The sequence below is a fragment of the Lygodium microphyllum genome, chromosome 11, assembly GCF_053477565.2.
Source record: "Lygodium microphyllum isolate KBCC chromosome 11, Lygodium_microphyllum_v1.1.10, whole genome shotgun sequence".
Lineage (NCBI taxonomy): Eukaryota > Viridiplantae > Streptophyta > Polypodiopsida > Schizaeales > Lygodiaceae > Lygodium > Lygodium microphyllum.
The window spans coordinates 69,999,336-70,026,464 of NC_141145.1; the positions used below are offsets into that span (position 1 = coordinate 69,999,336).

Here is a 27,129-nt window from a genome sequence, read left to right on the forward strand (position 1 = left end):
AATAATGAAAGCCACCTTAGGCAAAGGCTGGAGGACGAGGAGTAGAGCCTGGTGGTGGAACAAAGGAACCTAAAACTACTAATGCTGCAATACATCGATCTACAGCAAAGGGTTGCCCAAGTGAAAAAGCTCTATCGAGAGGTTTAGGAAGGCGAAGCCACTGTTCCACAAGAACATGCCATGGAGCCCCAATCATGTCAGAAGCAAAAAGAGCAGAACAAGTTAATAAGGGAAATCAAATTCCTAAAAAATGAAGGGTCGGGGGTCTCAGCAACAGCTGAAGCAAAACGGCTACAGGATGAAGTGCAGAGATTGCAAGATGCGCTAGAGACCTCCCAGGAAGACGTGGAAGCCCTCATGGCCATGACCTTTAATAAAAAAAGGCTATTCCTTGTTGAAATTCAGAGCCAAGAACAGTTAGTACAAGAGAAATTAGAAATCCTGGCCGAGGCGCACCACAGGCTCAGCATTGTCGATCAAGCAAGAGGGATCGCTGAAGAACAGCTCGCTCAGAAACTAAGAGAAAGAAACCAGTTATGGTTTTTATCAAATGAGCAGCAACAGGTAGTAACCACCCTGGCAAGCCAACTGGAGGAACAAAGGCAAAGGATGGAGGAGAGAGCCATGGAGTGAGAAAGGAAAAACTTTGACAGGGTAAGGGACTTAACTGTATGCCTGGCGGTAGCAGAATGCGAAAGAATGCTTTCCAAAGCTAGGGTTGAGGCTGCAGAGATAACCACTAAAACCCAGCGACATGCCTTTCTCAACACGGTGCTCCACGTGACGCAAGCCGAGGGTGATGATACAATGGAAAAGGTAAAAAGAAAGTTGAAACTAAGCAACGGGCTCTAAGATACGGTCTTCAAGAGCGGGAGCTTCCAACAAATATAGGAATAACTAAAGAGCAACAATTCTACTACCTGCACTGTACGGGCCTTTCCACTGCGGAGTTGAAGGAATTAGGTTTTCAGGAGCAGGAGCAGCCATCGCCACCACCACCAATCATTCCTCCTGTGGTTGAGCGAAATGTCGAAGAGGGCTCGGGATTCGAGCAAGATGATGACGAAGAGCCACAAAGGATGCGGAGTCCGCCTCAACCCGAGATCCCACAGGAGGAATCGACTGATGCCAAGCTACCTGAACACATAATTGCAGCAAGGAGAAGGAGGCAAGAGTTAGCTGAGGAGGACCAACGCCGAGCACGCATACTTCCACGACAACTCCCTGAGGAGCCCATGCCACTGAGAAATGATATACATCCTATAGATTGGCCCCAGGAGTTGGTCATCTGGCACCAACAAGAGCTACATAAGAGGCCGTTGGAGCTTTCATTTGCTTTTCCATGCTCCCGGAACCGGGCCCTGCCTTTAGGAGTCGTAGCCAAGATCAAAGATCTAGCTAACGAACTCGCAAATAGATGGATGGAAGAACGAAGCATAATAATGACTAGGTGGAGACAAGAGGCATGAGAGTACCGGGAAGACAAGGTCAATCTGGTTCCCAAATCCGTCCAAGGCTACGAGGCACAACCGAAATGGCGAAGGAGGATTTGGGACACCAATTTTGATGCCTGGACCGCATTTTGTAGCTCCCTCCCAGAAGAGCGTAACGATCCCATCTACATGCCCTACCCTCGTAGGCATGGAGTGGACTACGATAGAGATTTACATGGGGATTATGACTTCCCGAAAATCTATAATGTAAATGCTAGAAGCCCAGAGAAGTACTTAGTATTTAGGGTAGAAGATATACTTCCCTCCATAAATCTTTTTCTTGTAGATTTCTCTTCCTGCCCCGATCCAGCATTCTTAACCACTTGTAATTACCTCCGACTTCTCAAATTCCTGCTACTCTAGAAACCTGCAGTAGAGGAAGCCCATCTTCCCCCACTCTTTTTTTATATTAACCTAGGAATAGATAGTAGAGCCATGACTAGGTTGATGATGCGCGCTACTCTCCTCCCTGCCTTCTGCTTAGAACTCTTAGAGAATATGAGTGACACCCGTTTTGCAAGGTGTAATCACCCCTTCTTGTCCACCACTCCCCTGCGAGTTAAAGCCAGTATTAAAGAATACCTACAAAGTTGTGCATTTTTATCACAATGCCTGCGACCGCCCCGTGACTAAATAGGTACCCCATACCTTGCCCAATGTACTCTCTCTCAAAAAAAAAAAAACATGTGCTTGCAATCTTCCTTCACTATTATGGCGCACCACCCTCACTGCATCTAGAGTCCTCTCTAGCCCCTCCCCCACTTCACACTTAGGGCACATCAAGGGTAGGACTTTCAGACCTGTCACCCTAAGTTTTACACCGCACCTCCAACGCCGCACGAACTGGGTCCTCAAGTGTGGGACATTACCAAGGGCTTGCCCAAGGTTAGACCCATCTCCCAGTTCCACTGGCACGGGCACCATGCACTACACAATGAGACAGACACACCCCCTAGGAAGTGCACCACTTTTCTTGCAGGTTATGTTCGTGTTTCAAAAATAGGCTGCTTGGTTGAAGGAGATCATCTACTACATCCTCCAATGACAAGGAATTTTTTCAGGAGCCTAACATGACCCCATTACTGCAACTTTAGGAGCTTCGCTGTGAAGGGTTAAATGGCTCAACAAATTTCATGTTGCCAAGCATTCGCCTACTGATGGCTGCCATGACTGAACCAAATTAAGTAGAAGGAAAACCCAGTGATGGAGCTGCCATTGGCATAGATCTTGGAACCTCATCGTTCGATGGTCCATGCCCACCGCCTCAAGATCTACGGATCACTTATTGATACCACAAGCCTGAAGACTTTCAACTCAAAACTGAAGATCCTCTACTCACCACCAGGGGTTTTCAGCCCAGGCCACGGCCTTTTAAGGCAAACAAGTTCGGGGGGTTTCTCCAGAATAAATCCCTCCAATACCATCCTCCTAAAGAATTGCTTATTGCTTCAAGCATTTCGGATATTCAAAAGATGACCGGCTCCATAGGGGCGCCAGAACAGTGTGAAGGATGCAGAGAATCTTCATGAAGCCTAAAGCATGCCGGAATCTCTACTGGTCATCGTCATCAAACTCCATCACCTCTCATTCACAAGCATCAGTGTCACCTCCCCACCAGTTCCACCTAGCAATAGCATCATCTATCCCACTACTTCCCACCACAGTGCCATGGGACTGGCACTTGGCTAGGAGGGGGGTAATGTTTACCGCAGCTCAGAGGAGCGGGAAATGGAAAAAGAGAAAAAGAAAAGGTGCCTTAAATGGCAACTAGACCCGGGAAAAAATTAAATGCACAGGTACGATCCTCAAGAAGTCTTGGAGTCGCCCAAGGAGAGTAAAATAATAAAAAGCGCACCATTAAGTGCGAAAACACTTCCAAAACCTTATAAAAGAGCGCCATGCTCACTCCTGTGCAAATTGTATGCATTAGTTGGGGATAGGATAGACTAGAACGGTGGGAAAGGAGGAAATGGGCCTAGGATAATGGCCGGCCATGTAAAAAAGGGGGACGACCGCCCATGGAAATTAGGGCATGTATATAAAGTTGAAAAGTGAATGGGAAGCTCATTCTTGTGGGTGGCAAAAGCTTCTTCTTCTTCTTCTCTTGTTTCTTGCCTTCTTGCTTGTGCTTGAGAGAGGGATTGAGAGAGTATGAGGGAGTGAGGAAGTGATTGTGTGAGAGTGAGGGATCTTGGAGAAGAAGCTCTCCATCTTCTCTCTTCATCTTCTCCTCCTCTCTTCTCTTCTCTTGTCTCGTGCGTGGCTATGGAGGATGAAGCTCATGGGAGAGGAATTGAGGTTGCTTGAGCTTGCCTCAAGGATCGTAGAGCTACCGGTGTGCAAGAAGGAGGAGGGTACTCGATTGAGCATCAAGGTAAGCTCACTACACCCGTAAGGTAGGCATTACGCGTCGCGCTCACTCGTGTGCAAATTGTATGCATTAGTTGGGGTAGGATAGACTAGAACGGTGGGAAAGGAGGAAATGGGCCTAGGATAATGGCCGGCCATGTAAAAAAGGGGGATGACTGCCATGGAAATTAGGGCATGTATATAAAGTTGAAAAGTGAATGGGAAGCTCATTCTTGTGGGTGGCAAAAGCTTCTTCTTCTTCTTCTCTTATTTCTTGCCTTCTTGCTTATGCTTGAGAGAGGGATTGAGAGAGTATGAGGGAGTGAGGAAGTGATTGTGTGAGAGTGAGGGATCTTGGAGAAGAAGCTCTCCATCTTCTCTCTTCATCTTCTCCTCCTCTCTTCTCTTCTCTTGTCTCGTGTGTGGCTATGGAGGATGAAGCTCATGGGAGAGGAATTGAGGTTGCTTGAGCTTGCCTCAAGGATCGTGGAGCTACCGGTGTGCAAGAAGGAGGAGGGTACTCAATCGAGCATCAAGGTAAGCTCACTACACCCGTAAGGTAGGCATTGCACGACGGGCTCACTCCTGTGCAAATTGTCTGCATTAGTTGGGGATAGGATAGACTAGAACGGTGGGAAAGGAGGAAATGGGCCTAGGATAATGGCCGGCCATGTAAAAAAGGGGGATGACTGCCCATGGAAATTAGGGCATGTATATAAAGTTGAAAAGTGAATGGGAAGCTCATTCTTGTGGGTGGCAAAAGCTTCTTCTTCTTCTTCTCTTGTTTCTTGCCTTCTTGCTTGTGCTTGAGAGAGAGATTGAGAGAGTGGGAGGGAGTGATTGTGTGAGAGTGAGGGATCTTGGAGAAGAAGCTCTCCATCTTCTCTCTTCATCTTCTCCTCCTCTCTTCTCTTCTCTTGTCTCGCGCGTGGCTATGGAGGATGAAGCTCATGGGAGAGGGATTGAGGTTGCTTGAGCTTGCCTCAAGGATTGTGGAGCTACTGGTATGCAAGAAGGAGGAGGGTACTCGATCAAGCATCAATGTAAGCTCACTACACCCGTAAGGTAGGCATTGCACGTCGGCTATGTGAGAGGTAGCCATGGCCGCTCGGTTCGAAACACTTGAGCAATAAGTGGTCCGTAGGTCTCGGGGTAGAGCTTGAAGCTCCCCTCCACCTCTCCCTTCAGGTCTTCAACCTGAAGAATTAGATATCTTTTCATCCTTTAATTCTTTGAGCAAACAAAGCAAAGCAGTGCGCAAAAACTGTTACAAGTACAATCATTACCATTGGTCGTTATTTTTGGCCAACTGCTAAGGTGCGAATCCTTCTTTCCAAATGCATCCAGCACTTGATCCCGGATCAATTGCGACTTGGCAAGATCCCCAAGGGTTTATTTGTTAACCCTATATTATTGGGTTAGGGCCGTACCCTATTAACCCGACTTAATCAGAATCTTAAGTTCTATTAGCAGTGAATATGTTATTCCAATTCACTGATTGGTCTTTTGCTTCAAGCAATTATCTAATCCCCGTATCTTGGACACTTTACCCAAGAAAGGTACTGTATTAGGATGATTACTCATTCCCTTGCAAGATAACTTGTGTACAAATCTACCAATCTCATTTCGAGGAATTGGCCATTCCCTTGTAATCAAATCACAAGATCGTGTGACTCTAAATCTTGTTGCACAAGTGTCGCATCAAACTAAGGGACTAGTTACCCATCGAATGGAGTCACGAAATTATGATTAGATATAACAATCCGTCCCTGATTGCATTAGGCCGACATTGTCGGTCCTAAGGTTCCGAGTTTCATCTTTTTAGCGAGAGATTCTTAGAAAAAATGCTAGATCACTTCTCGCAAGTATGTTTCAATGTCCCTACATTCTATGAATGTGGGCAAGTCTTTAGGGTATAGGAGTTTCAGCTTTGGCAATACGAGCGACTAGTTCACGTCCTCAATGTGTTAAATCCTAGTTAGCTCTTTGGGATATGTTACATTGAATTAACCCTTCCTAAATGACTTTCTCGTGGTTTTTAGGTGTTTAGGTTTAAACCAATTTAACTCATCTAATCTTAAAGATAATTACGGTACCATTTCTGTAACTACATGATTCATTGTCTACGTATAAGTCGATTTATAAACCCTAACTTTTCGGGTTAAGATCAAAGCATAGGTTAAGTTATAGCATAATTTCAATTGATCATCCTATAACATGCAAACAAGATTCATGCTACTAAGCTTTAGGATTTTATGTTTGACATGCAGCCTTTTTCTACTTTCTTTTCCGAATGAATTTTTCGTATGCTGAACTTACGCAACCTTTCATTGATTTGAGTTTTTAGGCCACTTGCCTAGAGTTAAATCTTCTTCATGCAACCCTAGCAATTTCCTACGGTTGCTAGCAACTTTCTTTAAGAATCATTTCAAAAAAAAGATGTTCAATAATGCAATATGCGGTTTATTCCTTTCATGCTTAATCGAAGTGTACTATCATAATTCCATTTTATAAAGATGGGCATTAATTAATCTAATTAATGTATAAAACCCACTTGCTAGAAATGCATAGAAATCTTATGCTCACTTTATTTTGTTCATTTTATTGAAAAATACTAATGACCGAATCCCTCAATTGTGATCTATTAGCCAAAGTATTTTCAAACAATTAGGAAGAAGAACCTGGGCTTGTGGTGAAATGTCCACATGGATGTTAGGAGACGATCCTCCAGCGGTTGCGCCTTGTGCTTTCTTAGGAGCCATCCGAATGTGGCCTTTCCGTCTTGGATGCAGATTTATGATGTTGGCAGTCTCCTTTGCACACGAAACTTCCTTTGTGGTTCCATTGTTCTTCAGAAATTTTTTTCCTTCCTTTTGTAGAAGCTCCGGTGAAAATTGTACACACGGAAAGGGGTTTACCATTTGGGCTAATTGGGAGATTGTAGGAAATCCAAGAGGGCAAAAGGGCTTGACGAGGCTTTTTTAAGGCCTTGGATGGGACTCCACGGGAAAGGCTTTGAAGAAGGCCCACAAGAAAGGATTAAGGGGGCTTGCAATATGAAAGGGCTTATAGGACCCTAAGGCATTTTATGGGGGAAAGACTATGGGGAGGGTCTTTAAATCCCGGGGAGGGTGGAAAAGAGGTTATAAAACCCTTCAAGGGGAAGGCTAAATAAAGCCACAGAAGGGGGCTTTTTTTGAATCCCGAGGGGGAGGGGGTACCAAACCCACTTAGCTAAGGCTTTCTAAAGACCCACAGGAAAGGAGGGAAAAGGGTGTAGAAGACCCTTAAGAGGGGATTTTGTGTGGGGGGGAAAAGGGTATGAAAGGGGGCTTTAAAAAAACCACATGAAGGGGGGCTTCTTAGGAGGCTATAGAAGCTTCCTAAGAAGCTTTTACAGCTTCTGAAGACTGTGGGAGCCTACGTGGATAAGGGGATGAAGGCGCAGGTGGAATTCGATGGCGGCAGCGTCCTGCTTGACAGCAGTTGGCATTCATCAGTGTCTTCTTTCCTCCATGGCGGCGTCCATCGCAATAGTTATTGCCTCCTCCTCTCTGTGAGTCGACAGCAGTGTGACGGCTCCTCCTATACTCCTTCACTCCTCCCACAGCTTATATAGCTTAGGGGATGGATCCTCCCTTCCCCATGCAGCATCAAGCATGATTTCCACCCTCTTATGAGCTCTAGCAAGGAGCTTGATGGCCCTTGCTATTCCCTTCTCTTCCAGCATGACAATTGGCTGGAGGAGAGAGGGATAATTAATAAAAAAAATTACCATTATCCTAACCTTTTGGCCTCCTAAGAGGAGATTCATATAAAGAATGCATGTTTTAGATTCGGGAATGTTACGATTGAATCCTTGCTTCATCCACACATTGCTACGAAGAACAAGACCAGTAGTCTTCTAACTACGTAATATCTAAGTATGCACATACACTCACATAATATCTGCACCACAATCTATACACAGTTTGGGTCCTCAAGTGCAGGACATTACTCTCAACTCAACATGTCTCCCAAACTAATCAAACTACATCTTGTGCACGATAAGAAGACTAGCACTACCGCCAGGGAGAGACCACATATGAGAGGTTTTTCAACTACAGGTATTGAAGACTCCAACGAAAGTATCGACAGCTCTTCATCAATACTCGATGCTGAATTCTTATCCTTTATCATCCTGCAAGCCCACCAAAGAATCGTCGTCCGCAGAATCCCCAAAACATCAACACTTATGCCAACCCATGAGTGCAACTCCCAACAAAAATCAACCCTATTGCCAACTTCAACAACCCTATCACCAACCAATTAGGCCAATATTGTGCCCCCAACAACCTTCATCCGCACCACCACCAAAACTCCTCCATAGCAAACCACATCAATCCCTTTCACCCACATCTTCGGTGCATGCCAAAGCCTGCTGCTTATGACGATGAGTGCCATGATGGGACTAGCACTCATCTAGGAGGGGGTAATGTTAACCCTCAGATGAACAAGGCGGAAAATCCGGAAAATATAAAGTAGAAGACAAGGCTAAGGCAAAAGTGAAACATAAGACGAAGACGTGTCAAGAACAATCTAGAAACACAAGAAGTGTAAAAAAGTCATAAATCAAGGAGAGAGGTGCACAAGAAAAAACACAAGTCAATACTTTGTAAAAGAGTGCAAGGCGCACCATGATTTATTTTAAGAGTGTCAGGCTCTCACCCGTGCAAATTGTAAAGGTAGATGGGCAGTAAGAAGAAAGCTAGGAAGATAGGAGGACAATGGGAAAAATGGCCTAGGCCACGACCAGCCATGTAGAAAAGGGGGATAAGGGGATGACCGCCCAATTTAAAGGGATTTAGGGTTTTGTATATAAAGTTGAAAAGTGAATGAGAAGCTCATTCTTTTGTGTGACCAAAAGTAGCTCTCTTCTTTTTCTTCTTCTTCTTCTTCTTATTGCTTACTTGAGTAGCTTAAGAGAGGGAGTGTGAGAGTGTGAGGGAGTGAGTGTGTGAGGATGAGGGACCGTGGTAGAGAAGCTCTCCATCTTCTCTTCTCTTCTCTTGCTCGTGGCAATGGAGCTTGGACCGTGGAGCTTGAGGATCGAGTTTGCTTGAAGCTTGCACTTGGATCATGGAGCTACCGAAGTGCTTGAGAGAGGAGGCAACTCGATCGAGCATGGAGGTAAGCTCACTACACTCGTAGAGAAAGATAGCACGTTGCCTATGTGAGAGGTAGTCATTAGTGCTTGGCTTGAAAAGCTTGAAACAATAAGCAGTCCGTGGGTCTTGGTGGTTGTGCTTGAGCTCACCTCTACATTTTCCCATTTCGAAAAGGATGTATTGGGACAGCTTGTAAGGTAGATATCAAACAAAAAAAAGGACTCGTGATTAATCATGTGAATTGGGAATTTGGGATTGCTAGAGTACTCACTTTTCTCCCTTCTTAGGAGCTACTTTATAGGTGGCATTATGTCATTAGACAAAATATAATGAATTTAATATTATCTTAAGGCACATTGAAACATTTTTTGTGACTTTTCCTTCCTTTCCTATTAAAGACTAAGGGCTATCAAATCACATATTTAATATTAACATCTCTTCAACCCACAAAGTTGTCTTTATCACTATCATTTCTGTTTAGCTAACTAAGGTACTTAATAAGAGCCAAGCCATGCCTAAATAAATTTAATTTGCACAAGTTTGCATAGTCAAGTTCAACAACATGTGGCTAATTTATTTGACCCTTTTCTCCTCAATCTCACCTCTTTGTCTATTTCTCTCCTCTCTTCTGCCCACTCTCACCTCAAATACCCTCTCTCCCCTTTCTACCATAGGTGGAGTCCTAGCCTGATCAAAGTAGGGGTGGCCTTGGTGCTTTCGCACCTATTTTTACTCCCTGCGTGACACAACCTTAACACATACAATCCCTATCGCACACACATATACATGCGCATGTACACACTCTCTCTCTAGCTAGAATTGTGGGATGGGTTGTCCTTTCAAGTTAAAGCCTCTGATTGTCTCTTTCCCTCTCCCCTAAAAGGTTGCAACTTGCCCCCGTCCGTCGAGGAATGTTCACAGAAAGACACGCTACAAATATCGGTGTTACGGACGTGGCAAGTTGGCGACTTGCAATTATGGTTCGTAAAATATTAAAAAGTGGGACCGCGAAGATGAAGTCAGAAGCTCCAATAATGTCCACGAGGAGGGCATGGAGCGAGACAAAGACAAGGCAACCACCACCATATCTAGGAAGGGAGGATAAGACGTCGTGACAGAGATAGAGAACCAACCTTCACGCCCAGAGAGAGAGAGAGAGAGAGAGAGAAAGAGAGAGAAAGAGAGCGAGCGCCCTCAGCCTACAGCCCGAAAGAGAGAGAGAGAGAGAGAGAGAGCTTTCAGAGAGGATAAGTCAATATATCGTGGATGACAATGAAGGTGGTGGAGCATGAGGTGTTGGTGAAGCAGTCGCCCGAGGCGATATGGCGGGCTCATATCAAGAACTTCCAGGTGACGCTGCCGAGGGTGGTGCCGCAGCACTACAGCTCCGTCTATACTTGGACGGGCCCCCTCTCGCCGCCGGTGGCGTCTTCCTCCTCAAATACAGCCCCCGCAACCCCCCCCCCCCCCCCCCCCCCCCCGCCGCCCAAGACAAGTCTCTCGAGAACACACACATACTCAGACCTTAGCAATAATGTGAAGTATTTCCTCCATAGCTACTGGAATATGCATTACTGCGCACTCATCAAGCCTTTTATACACACAAATACCATGAATTTCATAGCTATTCATCTTTGCATGAACCTACTTCGTATGACCGATTTACTTCCTTTCCCCTTCTATATCCAGTATCAATCCCCTCATCTTTGAAGGTGAAATAATTGAAATAATTATCCTCTTTGAAGTTGGAATAATTGCAAGTTTCATGGGTAGGCAACAGAACTAGCTCCAGCAAATAGTGACGCCATAATGTGAGCTCTCCTTGATGAATGATACAAGATTTAGAAGGCATCATTTTCATGGGTAAATTAGGAACTTTTAATATCTAAGTTTTCTACATTTGTTTTTGTCATTAGATGAAAGATATATGACAAATGTTCAAAGGGTTCTCTTTGAGGAAAACCCCATAGACCCTTCATTTTTTAAAGCTTTGGAATGGGTATTAGAGAAATAGATTCATTTTCCTTCTATTGCATCTCTCCTTATACAAGGAGAAATCATAAGCACCCTATTTAGCATGCAATTCAATCATATCTTCATGCACTTTTAGATATACAAAATACATAAGACAACTCATAATCAGAAAAGCTATCAAGTATATAAGCAATGTAAGATGTATAAAATAAGCAAATAACTTAAAAAAATACATTTTATCATCATGTTGCACCCTACAACCATATGGAGGTTTTTTGTTCAAGAATATCCTTCACTCGTTACATTATAAAAGTCATTTTTCTCTCTAATTCAAAGTTTGACAAAACATGTTATGTAAGTACTTTATGATTTTATCCATAAAGTATGTGTGTGTGTGTATGCGAGAGAGAGAGAGAGAGAGAGAGAGAGAGGAGAGAGAGAGGAGAGAAGTATGTGTGGTGTGTATGTGTGTGAGTAAGAATATGTATTTGTGTAACTATACTATTAGCACTTGTAGTAGATACCATATATATCATCACGTGTCAAGTTATAAAGGTCATATGCTGGTTAGGTACCCCCAACAGGCAACAAATCATGTGCATTCAATGGCCAGTTCTTCTTTCAGTTACATTGTTTTTCTTTTGAAAATATACAAATTTACTTTATGCAAATACTGTACTTGTAGTGCTCATTTTCATATTGATCCTTAGTACTACTACGGGTGGGAGATAGCGAATGTCCTCTAGGTGCAATAGCATATCCTCCCAATAGTGTCATAGCTTCTATAGTCACGCTATGGGTTGGTAGTATAAAAATTGGGTTTATTAGGGATCACCGCACCTTTTCCTCCATGTATAAGAAAAGTAACCACGGGATGCAAGGTAGAAGCTATGGAGTGTAAGAGAATTGAGAGAAAGAATCATGCACGAGAGTCTAGTAGGCCCAATAAAAGGTGTCCTTATTCTTTATTATCTTCACTTATATATGATTATACAATATGTACTTATAAAAGGGGTGCTCACTTGGCTATTGTCCATTGGCCATTACCCAACAACCTCCCCCTTAAAAGCCAATGTGCCTTGTGGGAGTACAAGATGAAAGTGAAGATACTATCCAATTCCAATTATTACTCTACAATGTGCAAAGTACTTAGAATGTAAACTGTGTGTGAGAAGATCTTCAAGGTTATTATCCTTATGGATCTTGAGAAGCTCATTGTGCTTGTCCTAAAAAAACTCAGTAAGCTATATAGCTATTCTAGAGGCCTCAATGATAGTTGCAAAACGTACTTAACCTTGGTGGTAGGATAAATCCATACATGCCTATCATGGAGAGACCTAAGAGACTACACCACTTGTGAAAGTTCAAGAGGCTCACTATGTATCCTCTATATTATGTGCATTCAAGGCTTATTTATGGATATCCTTATTTGTATCTTTTTCATGAATAAAATACATATATTTTCTATTTAATCTATAAAAAGCAAAGATATACAAATATATTTATGAGTGATCCTCCTAACTATGAATGTAAAGATAAAGCATATAGTAGATCTCCTAGAGCTTGTCCACCCTATAAAGTCTACATATCCAAGAACAGATGTAGTCTTCCTTCCAAAGCATATGCATATAGATATAATGCCTCATGATTCTCTTTACCACATTTCAATGCTTCTTTGCCAAGGTTTTCCATACACTTGCTAACCACTTTCACTACTTAGGCAATGTTTACATGTATAGAGCCATGGCATACATCAAGGTACCAAATACAAATGCACTAGAAATGTTAGCCATGTTAGCCTTCTCATCATCTTGCTTAGGTTATCCTCTTTGATTAAGTTTCAAATAAGGAGAAAATATGGAGTACTAATAGCATTTTTGTTATCTCACTTAGGGTTATTACCTTCGATTAAGTTTCAAAAAATAAGGAGAAAATATGGTGTATTAATAGCCTTCTCTCTCTCAAGTACTAGTAGTCAATCTAACTTTTGGTGTACCATTGAGAGCACATAAAGATAGAAATTATGACATCATTCCCTAGGAGCATGTTTCAAATCGTATCAGATTTTATGCAACCTATAAATCAACTATTCCTTTCTTTCCATATAGCACAGCCTTGGAGAGTCTACCTATAAGAAATCATCTGTATAATGTGTTTCAAAGGATACTAAAAAGTACCTTGACGTTACATGTTATAAGGCCTTAAAATGTGTAACAAAGAAAAATAATACATTAGACAATATTTAGCCTTGTGTCTACGATCAGATATAAAAGGGGAAGTTGTAGCTTGCTAGGCATCTTTTTGCCAATTATAAACACTACTTATTTGAGTTTTCCACCTCCCACTATCCATTGAGGGTGCATACTCTTTGGCCACAATGGCATTATGATGGATTCCTTGCCCCTCTATGGCATGAGGAGGATATCATGTTGCAAGATTTCATGAATGATTCTTAGCCTTTGTATCATGGTAACATGATTCATAGTAGCCTAGCTACCTTGGCTATGGCTTTCTTGACATTTTAGTATATTTCTTTTATTTTCATTACTCTAGTTTATTGTAGCAATTAGCTTCTTTACTATGGTATCATAGCATTGAATTTGATTCTTTGCAAGGATAGTTTCAAGTCCAGATTTGGTTACTAGCATCATTTTGAGTAATTGGGGTTTAAGATTTGGTCAAAAGATTTAGTATAGTTCAAATTGCAACTAGTTGAGGTTTCTTGTAGTTAGCCTTGACCAATTTTAGAGCTTCTAGAGAACATCTAAAGTGAAAATGGTGGTTTTCATATCATATGAACCATCATCATCTAAATCTCTTTCACTCTTGCCTAAGATTCTTTCTCTTAGCATAAAGAGTTCAAAGTTCATTGATACCATTGCGTGACATTCAAAAAGAGCATCTTTTCGTGATTTAGGTGTCTTGATGGAAGATGAGTTGGGTTGTTGACTTGATCTTCGAGCATTGAACTAGGATCTTAACTTGTCTTCACTAAGCATGCTTCTAAATTATTTAGGGAACCTCACTTGGTGCTGATTGCAAACCTTCTTCCATCTTGCCTCACTTCTTATCCTCTATGGATTTGTGGCTTGATGTTATTTTCCTTCAACATCGTGTGATTAGTTAAATTTCATTTTGTTGAGAAATGATTGGAATTTATTTTGGTAGAAAAATGATGAGATTAGCATGCTAATGATTAGGGTTTAACCATTGATTAGTTGTTTTATTTTTTCTATTATTTATTTATTAAGAAAATCGTTGGTCTTGCTTGTTCAGTAGGTCTTGCATCATCAGTCTTGTGTAGTGCAATTTTGCTAAGCTAAAGAAGAAGAGAAAAATAAGAAAGAGAAGAAGGAAAATAATAAAAAGAAGAAGAAGAAGAAAAGGAGAATGCAAGAAGTGGAAGAAGAAGGAAAAAAGAAAGAAAAAGAAGAAAAAAGAAAAAAAAACTTGTATTTGGGAAACACTAGCCTTACCACCCCCCCCCCCTCCTCCATCTCTTGCCTTTGCTCTTGTGCCTCCCATCTCCTTCCCACCCCCATCTCCATTCTTCATCTTCTCCTCTTCACCTCTGCCCCACAACCTTTTGTCTCACTGCTTGAGCTTCCTTGCACCTCCTTGTCTTCCATCTCAATGCAATCGTTGTCACGCATGTTTTAGCAAAATCAATCTGCACTAAATGAGTAGGAAAAAACTTCCCTTGAAGCATGATTGATATCAAATCTAGCTCCAAGGTATAGAGGATAGAGCCTAGATGGCATTGATGGGTGCTTGGCATGAAAATTTTAGGAGATTCTGACGGAGACATACTCTTGCATCCCAAATATCATTGGGAATGAAAACATACAAAAGGCTCAGATACGAATTATTTTTTGAAGAAGAAGATGTGCATTTTAAAAATAACTTTATGGAAAAATATTAACATATTGAGAAGTGTGAAGGAAAAGTAAAGCCAACTTAGCTTTGGAGAAGCTAAGAAAACAAATCCAAAATAGGATGTGGGTCAGGATGGCTAAAAATAATGAAGTGATTGACTGATTGAGGAGGGGCATCTTCTTTGATAAGGTGACTTTATGGAGGCTAGGCAAAAATTGTGATGCAAAGGTGGCCAAGGTCTCTATATGAGTTGCATCAAGAATCATGTGGTAGGGGGACTTGTTTGTGCTATTGTTCCAAACACACACTATACACAAAGGAGGAAGCTCACTCAATGACACAAGAAGAGAGATGGAGGCCAAAACATTTTCTTGCTGGTTTTTTCTTCTTCTTTCACACACAATACAATGTACACAAAGTATAGATAAGAGATAACGTAAAGAAAAGTGACCTACTGAGTCAAATAGTACATAGCTAAATATACTAATTAATTGGCACTATAACTATGCTAGTTGTAGGTAGATGCAAAAACCTAAATATAATAAGTGATAAGTCAGTGGGCCATGTAAGGATCATAATGACCACCAACGTGTTAAGTGTAAATGTGCAGACTCATCTAGCTAGGTGGTCCATCATCAATGTCCGCATCTGTTGAGCTTGCCATCTCAACACTCCCTCTCAAGCTCAACTATATCTCTACAACTCCAAGTAACCTTCAAAACTTTCCAAGCTTCTTTGTATCCAATGCATTGTAAAAATGTTAGCTATTTGATCTTGTGTACTCACATATACTAAGTCAATCTCTCCTGCAAGTACCTTCTCTCTCACAACTGGACCATCTACCTATACATCCAAATCACCCAATAAATTTTACATCCATACTACCTCACATGCTGCCATTGTAGCACCTCTATACTCACCTCTATACTCAATAAAGAAACTCTAGGTTGCTTTTTGTTGCTCCATGTAACTACTATACTACTAACAAAAAACATGAATCCACTAGTAAATCTTCTAGTTTAACATGCTATCAACCCAATCTACATCTGTGTATCCAAACACTTGTACATCCTTACATGCCTCATAAAAAATTCCATAATGTAAAGTGGACTTCACATGCCTCAATATGTGTCTAATTGTGTCCAAATGAGACTTTCTAGGCATCTACATAAACTGAATGACAAGGCAACAACATAGCTTAAGTTTGGATATGTGATAGTCATGTAGATAAGACTCCCTACTATCCTCCTAAACATAGTAAGACTCCCTACTATCCTCCTAAACATAGTAGGGTCTTCTATCTCATCCCCAATGCCAACACCCAACTTCACATTTTTCTCTAATGGTACTGAAAGAGGCTTACGTACTGTCATGCCATACATGGAAAATATATCCAAGTCATACTACCTTTGGGATAGCCATATACCATCATAAAATCTGATCATCTCAATACTAAGAAACTATGTTAGGATACTCAAATCCTTCAGCTCAAACTTCTTCTTTAAAAAGCCCTTAATTTCAGTAAGCCCATTACCACTATCACCTGTAATAATCAAGTCATCCACATAGATGACTATGATAACCAAACAACCTGCATCTCCCTTTCTCACATTAAGTGAGTGATTAGTATCAAAAATATAAAAGACAATATTGACAAGATACTCTCCAATCTTGTCAGACCATGCTCTAGGTGATTGCTTTAGCCCATAGAGCATATTCTTTAACTTGCACATGTATGTAGGATGCTCTAAATCCTCAGATTCTATTGGTTGCTCCATATACATATTTTCTTGTAATTTACCATGCAAGAAGGCATTCTTAACATCCATTTGCTACAAAATCTAGTCTTTGGCTATTGCCAAAAGCAATCATGCATCTAACCGTTGTCATGGGATTCCTTGCCCATGGTTTAAAAACAAAGCTTTTATCCTTTACATGTATCACTTAGTCACTTGTATCCTAGACATGCTACATAAAGACTTGCCTAGTGCAATAAATCTTAAACACCTAAGTCCACTAGCATAAGACATGGTGTAATAAAGATGGGGCTCTCTACCTTAAAACACAATATAATCATCATGGGTCCTTGATAAGATGATTGGATTTTGGTTACTTACTCTTATCCTTCCTTGCAATACATACATGAAGTTGCTACAAGTTTTATAAGTCATGGAACATTAAAAATGAGAAATATGGTCATGAGGAGATGACTTGGTAGGTCCCCTTGGGTAGCCTATGATGTGGTTGTGTACTTATGATATTCAAGAGTTACAAGTGTATTGACAAGAAAAGTCACAAAGAAGATGGAGTTATCTAGGTTGGCTAAGTGTGGGACATTGTGTTTACCATAGCCTTGCTTATGTGACCTAGTTGTACTTCATTTGAAAGACATGAGCCTTCTACTTTTTACGTCGCATTTTATGGGCTTCCGCAGGTTGTGAATAGGGCACATCCTGGATAAGGGAGAAAGCAGCTCATACACTACCACTCAAAGGAGATGAAGGCATGCAACCTCAATAAGAAGATGAAGACCGTGACTACACTCTTGTGCCCATGCATTGGCTGTGAATCAAGCTTCATGTGGCTAACTAGACAGGGGTAGATCTCTGTATTTAAGTGTAGCAACCATTCATGGGGATGGATGCTCACTAAAGAATAAAGAAGGAAGCTTTGAACATTGTTTGTGTCTATGTCTATGAAATAGCAACTCTCTCCTGCCTTGTGTTCCACTTCTTGATCTATATTATCAAGGCTTGTGGGCTATACTTAAAGGCCCAATGGGAAATGTCTTATGTACCTGCCTCTTGATGTAGACTCTCTTCTCTATCAATAAGAGATATTTGGAAGACATAAAGCTCTGATTTTGGACTGTCATATGCAGCCCAACACTCTCTTTTTGGGTTGAATCATGTCTCATTGATGCTTCATTTCTTCTCTTATGGTTTATGAAGAGAACATGCTCTACTTTCACTTGTAATTGCTGCATCTAATCACACTTTCCTTGAAAAGACATTGAAAGTACTCTTTGGGAGATTATTTGTGTCATCTTGAATATTCATGGGCTGAAGCTTTATTTGTGATCCCCTTCTTTTATCTTGGTAAAACATGGCATGTTCTTGGTTCTTATGAGTGACTTCAAGCTATACTCTTTGAAAGAAAGTTTCAAGGACATCTTTTGGCATTGTTATGAGGTATTTTTCCCCCGTCGTCTCAAAAAGCATCGTTATTAACGACGCCATAGAAAAGTCGGTATTGGCATCGCTATCAGCGCCGCTATTGGCGTCACTATGCATGTCGCAAACCGTCGCTATCAGTGTTGGTATTGGCGTCGCTATCAGAGTCGCATAGCGACGGTAATAGGCAAAAAAAATTTGTGGCAGGGCAGCAAGATGCCCTGCCACATATAGCACTGTGTGCTTTATGAGAGCCATACAAAATAGTTTTTGCACTACTGTGTACAATGCACTTGCAAACAAAAACAATGTATACTGAAATCATAAAACTGATACATGAAATAAATACATGATCACATAAAAAGCGATTGGTACAATCATGACAGGATATCATTAATATATAGAATATGTCTACATAGATCAGACGACTCAAAAATAAAGGTGTGTGAGCTCCAGGGATCCAAGAGCGAGCTATGCATCCTCATCCTCCGAAAGCTCGTCCCGCCATAAAGGAGCATCGAACAAACTCTGCAAAAAAAGAAACAACACATCAGTCCACCATACAATAATGCATTCAAATATCTCATGGTAACTACGGACAAGAAAGATGAGTGACTTACAGGGCCGCCGCGTCTATACAATCGGTTGATCAATGCAATGAGACCGTGCCTCTCTGCATATCGAGTCTCAAGGCCAGTCGGATCGCGATTTGTAATGGAGTGCTGCAAAGAAAACAAAATGCTAACTATTAGAAACATGATTATCAATACAAAGAATATTTCAAAAAAATAAACAAGCAAAACAAAAGAAAAACTTACAAAGTCCTCCAAATATGTCCTGTGGCTGCCACTCCCAAGATGATGGACCACTCTAGCCTCGAGTCGTGCCCTCGCCGCCTCGCGCTGCTGACTCCAACGTCCTGGAGAATCTGTAGCCTCCTCCCTCAGTCGGTGCCAGTCATCTGCATCTAACCACTCGGGCTTTGTAGCCCCACTCTTGATTGCCTTGCGTGCATCGAATCGTCTATGTGACATGTATGCATGCATGCAATCCATCATCCAACCCGCAGAGAATCTATCTACTACGGTTGGCACCGGAAACTCCTCATGCAAGGATGCTACTATGTAGTCATTGCTCCCCTCCGGTAAGTTCTTCTAATGATCCAAGATGTTGTGCCGAAAAACTTGTTGGCAAAACTCTCTCATGCGAGCCATCACCCTCCTCCCCTCATCATTCATGATGATGGCTCCTGACCTACTATCGACCAGATATCCATAACCCCTAGGAGTCTGCCTAAGATGGGTCCTCTTCCATTTGCGTCCACGCTCCTGGGCATATCCAGGAGACCTCTCTGTGCAAAAGCCGGAGTAACTGGAGTAGATGTCCCCACAGGTGTGATAAATCTTGGAGGTGACGCAGCTCCAACTGAACGACGAGATGTAGGCACTGCGTCCGTGTCTCCACACCATCCACCTAAGCCACGAGAGCGAGGAGTCACACCTGTATCCCGTGTCGACTGCGGGCTCACTGCCTCTATATCTCTATAGCATCCCCTTGATCCCGATGCACTCCCTCCCTCTGGCCCAAGTCGTGAGCGTCGAGATTGTCTGCTCGAAGTCGAAGCATCTGATCGCGGTGAAGCAGATGTAGCAGAGCGCCCTGACGAAGAACGAGACAGCTGCCATCTCTTTGAATCTGGCGATCTAGTTTGGAGACATGCGTGTGAAGATGTCCCGTAACTCCTCATCGCTCATCCCTTGACTCGTCCTGAAAATATCACCTACACAGACAAAAAATGATGTTAGAATAATCAATTTAAATTATACAAAGCACAGTAATATAAATCATTTTAAAAAAATCTCACTTAAAATGCATATCTTATGTACCCTTATAAGCGACTGGTCAACGAATTGAGTAAGTGGATGCTCCAAGTATGAAGTATCTTATGATCCCATGTTAATCTCCTGACACAACTTCACATACACTAGAAGGTCGATAGACATGTCACCACAAAAGAATGAGTTTGCCTTGTTCTCAAAGAATTCTTGGACTCCTATATTTCCATCATTGTTAGTGGACGCTGGCTCCAAGCTTTCGACGGCCTCCACCCCTTGCAATATCGACCCCTCTATTTGCATATTATTTTCATCTATGCTCGGAACATCACTTTGATCATATAGTCTTGCACTTCGGGGAGTTGAAGATATAACATACCACCATTGAGATTGTCAGGGGTTTGGATAGAAGATTACCTGTTCACAAACATGTACAAGAGAGTTCAAACCATTGTGACATAAACCATGTCGTAATACAATTGGCAAGAAAATGACTCCATGCACATGTTCACAATGGGCCATCAAGTAGTATCATGGAGAAGCTCCTCCAAGTACCACTTTGAACCACTCCACATCGAGTAGTATCATGGAGAAGCTACGGTAATCCACCGTAATAATACTTTCCAAGTTTCCAAAATACTCCATCTCATCCACAATCGTGTTTGAATCCGTTGCTCATCATTGGCTTTCTTGCTCAAACCTTGCCATGACACCACAGTCCATTGTGGAGCACATTTTGTCAATACGTTCCATGCGAAAATGCTGTCTGCGCGACCACTTTACACTATATATTTTATACTGTACATTGAAACACTCAAATTAGATGTCACTTATAAAATTTAGATACGACAGATTCTAAATCTCTCATCACCTTTGGACTACATCCCCTTGAGAATTCCCACTCCTCCATTGAGACCTCTGTCCCTTTGCGAGACACTGCGGTCAAGGCTCCATGCAACCATCGCATTGACATAAACCGCGTCATCTCCTCCATGCCTTCGGGATATCGAATCAGTCGATGACGCATACTACGTCGAAATTCAGCTCGCGCTTTCTATCGATCTTGCCTAGCGATTTGGTACTTGGCGAGCCACGTCTCCATAGAGGCATGGTGCAACATACAAAAGCGATTTTACCTTCTCTTCCATAGAGACATCCATTCTTTTTTCTACCCCATTTCCAACCACCACATCTCCAATCAGTCTATCATCGTCCTTTAGCGACCATAGCATTTCATTGTCTTGTTCCACCATTGGTAGCCATTGTGAAATATGCAATAATGCCTCAAACACCAACCAACCTTCGGCCATGCTACCTTCTGGCCGAGCTCGTTGTCGCACAAAGCCTTTCAGGGTTTTCATGAAGTGCTCCAAGAAGAACATCCATCGCGTATGGACAGGTCCAGCAATCTCCACTTCATCCACAAGATGCACAAGAAGGTGGATTTGTATCGTGAGCATGCTGGTGGGAAGGTATTTCTCAAAGAGATAGACCGTCTCCACTGCTCTCGGCCTCACGGATTCAATAGAGGACGTCTTAATCTCCTTCTGTGAGATCCATTGCACCAAAGTCGACAACTTGTAAATGGCCCCGCGAATTTCTGGAGTATGACATCCTGCGATCGCGATCGGTAGTACAAACTGCCACAAATGAGAAAGCATTATGAATAATGGCTACATTCTAAATAGCAAAATGCCCACGCTAATTACAATCCATTCGTAGTACAAACGTGACATATCTTATGTTAGTCATGGGATTTTAGCCCTGATAATTGGTCGTCTTTAGAAAATGCAGACTTGAGAGAACACATCATACCCGTTGGAGTGCAGATAGACTTGATTACTTGCTTCACAATGCGCTCTTCTTTAGTGGACAAAACCCAAGGAGCGTGAGAAAGCTGCACGCGACCATCAGCACTCGACTGCGGCCAAAGCGGAAGTCTCGACATTCATGGGAATCAATGCATCGATCATTGCCTCCATCTCAGGCTCCAAGATTGTAGGTAGGTTTGGAAGGTTTCCTGTCTCCTCTAGCATTGACGGTATAGATTGTCCTTGCGAGTGGTGGATTGGCTCCTACACTCCATCCATCGCACGCCCACGTACTCTTCTAATTGGCCACAAAGGGTGCACTCCCCCTTGGGACAAGACATCACCTCCCTGGATAGAAAATTTGCCAGCAAGACCCAATCTTATTGTATATGGTATTCAATTAGCTTGCAAGTACAATGCATGATTGATATTAACTTCAAATTACCATTTGCTGAAAATCCGCAATTGCTTGATCAATGATCTCAGATTGAAACTCGCCAAATCGTCGTGCGTGTTCTATAGACAATCGGTGTTTTCATCTAATTGCCAACTTGCATTGAGAGCAAGGACATGGGACACGCTGATTAAGATACGCCTTGCGATCTTGAACAACAGGACCTTCTTCGTTTTCCATCTTATCTACGTTACAGCAAACAATTTAATGACTTGTAATACAATTTGGGAAAACCCTTCACTCATTGTTTATTGGAGGTTCTAGAATGCACTTGGATTGAGATTGAAGCTTAGTCTCATTGAGTTTGACTGTCACTTCTCACATCAAGCATTAAGTTAAGACATTTCATGCCTCTTATCATTGGATGATACATGAGACATTTGTTAGATATATTATAGTGAGACAATAGGACTAATTGTGACATGTACATGCTCTCTTGATACTCATTGGATGCAATACCCCTATCGTAGGATGGTTTGATGTTTTGTCTTGGATCTATTAGCACTTTCCCCATCAAGTAGAAAAAAATTCAATAGTGCATAAAGCTTCCATTGACATAGAATGCTTGCTTTAGATTACCTAAAAATTTTATGTCTTTCTTCTTGGTTCCTATCAAAGAAGAGGGCCTTACAAATAGTTTAAACATCAATACTCTTTTCCTTTACCTACGTGGCATATGTCTATGCTTCGATTTCCCACCATCCTAAGTGACTTGGAATTTTAAGTGTTGAGGGAGGTCACCTCCTACCCTTTTCCCCTACATGCATCCATAAGGAGAGGACAAATGCAGCGATGGAGGAGTAGTATTTCTTGTCAACACCCATCTGATGCCATTTTTTGTGGACAAACTCAAAAACTCATTCAGTGCCCTTGAACTCTATTTTGTGTTTATGATGATGAGCTCTCAGATTATGTGTATGGTTTGGGGGGACTAATTAGCACGCATATTGATATCCATTTTATTGTATGCAAATGATGTGGTCTTGATTGCAGACTCTCTTGAGGGCTTTTAAAGACACATGGATGCATTGCAAACATTTTATATGCATAGAGGATCAATAGTGAACCTTTGGAAGACAAAGATGATGGTGGCTAATAGTACATTCAAGTCATAAAAATAGACCTTGCTCAATTAGATGTCAAGACATGGATAGCACTGCTATAGAAAGTAAAGACAAAGATGACCTTTTATTGAGAGCATCTCCTTCATACCACAAAGGTTTTGCCCACAACCTCTTCCATTTCCTCCCTCTCCCTCCCTTCCCCTCCCTCTCCCTCTCCCTCTCTTTCTCTCTCATTTCCTCTCCCTCTCACAATATATCCTAACACTCTCCAAAAGCAAAAGGGAGAGGGAGAGAGAGAATGCACTCTCCCTCCCTCTCCTGTAAAATATTACACAGCGCAGTGAATAGAATCTGAGAAAGAGATAGAGAGTACACAATATATAAGAGGAGAATCAGTAAATTCTTTAACTTCAAACAACTAATACAAAGATGGCTCTATCCACCTGTGCACTTCCACTGTGTGAAGCTTAGATGGCGATCTAGACAGAAGATAGGTGAAGAGCTTAAGGCTAGCTTGAACAACAACTCTGATTGGGTGAAAGATGAGTGATCGATGGCTGTGAAGGGGTTTAGCTTTTATAGCCTGCGAAGGCCATGAGGCTGGCCTTACCGACCTACCATATAAGCCTCCAGTAGTCGGCCAGGGAGTATTCCCTTTACCATCGTGCCGGGGGCGCTGCCCCCGGACCCCCGCCAGGGGGGCCGCTGGCCCCCTTGGGACCCCCCAGCCAGGGGCCACTTCCGCAACCCCCGGACCCCACAATAGGGGTCCCTTTTAACTCCCTTACCCTGCAGCTCGATGCAATGCGCCTCGAGTTGCTACCAGCTTAACCACTCTGTCTAACCCAAAGATTAGACCCACAACGGTCACCTTTTTGCCATCCGGTCACATAGACCTCATCTGATATACAAGTCAAGACTCAACCAATGTCTGGGCTCACATTTGGCTTCTCCTCATAATGGGGGCCTTACAACTTTGAGCACCATGGATCATTGGTAGCACCTAATGAGGGTGGGGCATTGATCATATCTAACATCCCCCCTCAATGTCCACCCATAGGTGAACTATCTCCTCGGCCCAATGCCAAGTCTCTGAAGATGAACTTGAAGTAGATCCTTCGTAAGTGCTTTGGTGAACATATCTGCTCCATTCTCCTTTTTGGACAGTAGACCAGTTCCACTATCCCATCCTCCATCAAATCATGCACATAGTGATACTGGATCTCTATATGTTTGGTGCGTGCATGAAACACTGGATTTTTGGCAATGGCGATGCAACTCTGATTGTCACATCTCAGCACAGTTGGTTCTTCATCCTGCACTCCCGTATGCCATAGAATCCTTCTCAACCACACTGCTTCACATGCAGTAAAACAAGCTGCCTTGTACTCTACTTCGGTAGAAGACAATGCCACTGTTGGATGCTTATTACTAATCCAAGAGAAAATTCTTGAACCCAAAGAGAAACAATAACCAGAAACTGACTTCTTGGAATCACTGTATCCTGCCCAATCTAAGTCACACTTTCCCACAAGAGAAGTTCGAAAATTGTATGTGATACCATAGTCAAGAGTTTTCTTCAAGTATCTGAGCACCCGCATCCCAGCCTTCCAATGACTCTCATGAGGTTTGTTTGAGAACCTCCCAATGTGTGCTAGTGCTGATGTATCCTCGACGGATAACTTTGCATTCACCTCCATAGGTGTAGCCATCTTCTTGCACTCGGTCATGCCAAATGCCTTCAAGCTCTCCCATTCATACTTCTTCTGAGAGATAAAGATCTTTCCTGGCTCTTGCCAGACTTCAATCCCCAAACAATAGTGCAGCAAGCCCAAGTCTGTCATTTCAAACTCAGAACTCAAAGCCTTTCGAGTTTGGTTGATCATATCTTCATAGTCACCTGTAATAAGAAGGTCATCCACATGTAGGACAATCACTATAGACTTTTTTCCATCCCTATAAACATACAAGTTAGCATCTGAGGCACATCTTTTGAAGTTTAGGTTTAAAAAGAACTTATCTATCCGTTGGTACCATGCTCTGGGGGCTTGTTTCAGCCCATATAATGCCTTTTTCAGCTTACACACTTTGTTCTCAGAATGGGGGGCCTCAAACCCTGGTGGTTGAGCCATGTACACCTCCTCCTTGAGGTCACCATTTAAGAACGTTGACTTAACATCCATTTGGTACACTGGCCACTTCTTGTGGGCAGCCACTGCAAGTACCCTGCGAATAGTGGTCATTCTAGTAGTTGGGGCAAATGACTTTTGAAAATCAAACCCTTCAACTTGTGAAAATCCTTGGGCAACCAGTCTAACTTTGTACTTTTCTAAGGTACCGTCAGCCTTGTACTTTACCTTCCAGATCCACTTGGTGCCAATAACCTTCCGCTTTGCTGGTTGATCCACTAGCTCCCAAGTGTCATTCTTCATTATGCTGTCATACTCCGCCTGCATTGCAGCCTTCCATGATGGATCTGCAAGTGCTTCTTCTAAGTCAGTTGGCTCCTTTACTTCTCTCATAATCTCAACCATCAAGGCCATATTGACTATGTGAGCAGAAGCCCTCCTTTGCTCCTCTATTCTCTGAGATCTCCTTGGTCCATCTGCCTTCTCCTCAACAGATGCAAGCATAGGATTATTGTGGTCATAGAGCTGCTTCACCCAACGTGGCAATGGCTTTTTTGGTGGGGTGATGTCAGGTTGGTGAACTTTTTCCTCATCATCTGAAGATGATGCTTCCTCCTCCTTAAGGATAGAGATAGCTCTCGGGACAGGTCCATAGTGGACTACTTCTTCGCTTGATGATAAAGTGGAAGAACTTGCCTTCTCCTCCTCCACTGTATGCGGCTCCTCCTTGAACACCACATCATGGCTCACAATGATCTTCTTTGCCTCTTGGTCATATAATTTATAAGCCTTCTGCTCATCACTATAACCCAAGAAGTTACATTTTCTGCTTTTTGGTTTTAACTTGTTTCTCTTCTCATCTGGAACATGTGCATAACATTCACATCCAAAAATTCTGAAATGTGAGACAGATGGTTTCTTACCAGTGTAAGCCTCATGAGGTGTTTTTCCCTTGAGAGCCTTTGTGTAGCTCCGATTTAGAATGTAGACTACAGTATTAACAGCTTCAGCCCAAAAATGGTTAGCAATCCCTTACCCTTTAGCATGCATCTTGCCATCTCCACAATGGTGCGATTCCTGCGTTCCACAACACCGTTCTGCTAAGGTGTGTGAGGCGTCGTCAATTGATGCTTGATCCCTTTGCTCTTGCAAAAGCCTTCAAACTCACTACAAGGGAATGGGCCAATAGCGACGCCGATTAGCGACGGCGGATATCGGCGTCGCTATAGGCGTCGCTATTGGCGTCGCAATTGGCGTCGCTATATGCGTCGTTATTTGCATCGCAAATAGTGACGCCAATTGCGACACCGCAGGGAAAAAAAGCGCGGCCGAAACCAGAGCGCCGTTTTCATTTTCTTTTCTTCGCCTTTTGAGAGCGAGAGCGAGAGAGAGAGCGAGGGAGAGAACGAGGCAGACCAAGGCTTTTTGAGAGAAGAGCAGGAAGAGACTTGCTGCCGCCGCCACCGCCACCGTCGTTGTTCGCGAAGGAGAGGAGGAGCCCTCGTTGCAAAGAGAAGCCGCCCACGCTCGCCATATCTCATTGGTGAGTCTCCCTCTCTCTTTCTTTTACTTATTGAAGGTTTAAATCGTTCTCTTTTGTTTGTTTAGGAGAGGAAATGAAAGAAAAGGAGAGGGAGAGGGAGAGAGAGGGAGAGAAGGAGAGGGAGAGGGAGAGAAAGAGAGGGAGATTGCATTCTCTCTCTCTCTCTCTCCCTTTTGCTTGTTTAATGTTTAAATTACTTTCTTCTTTGCTTGTTTAGGAGAGGAAATGAGAGAATAAGAGAGAAAGAGAGGGAGAGGGAGAGGGAGAGGGAAAGAAAGAGA

At 42.5% G+C, this 27,129-nt stretch overlaps 1 pseudogene; it reads left to right on the forward strand.

The window, feature by feature from the left end:
- The first annotated feature begins 10,081 nt into the window (after positions 1–10,081).
- The window catches only part of LOC148028929 (uncharacterized), a 258,438-nt pseudogene continuing 241,390 nt past the window's right edge, over positions 10,082–27,129 (forward strand).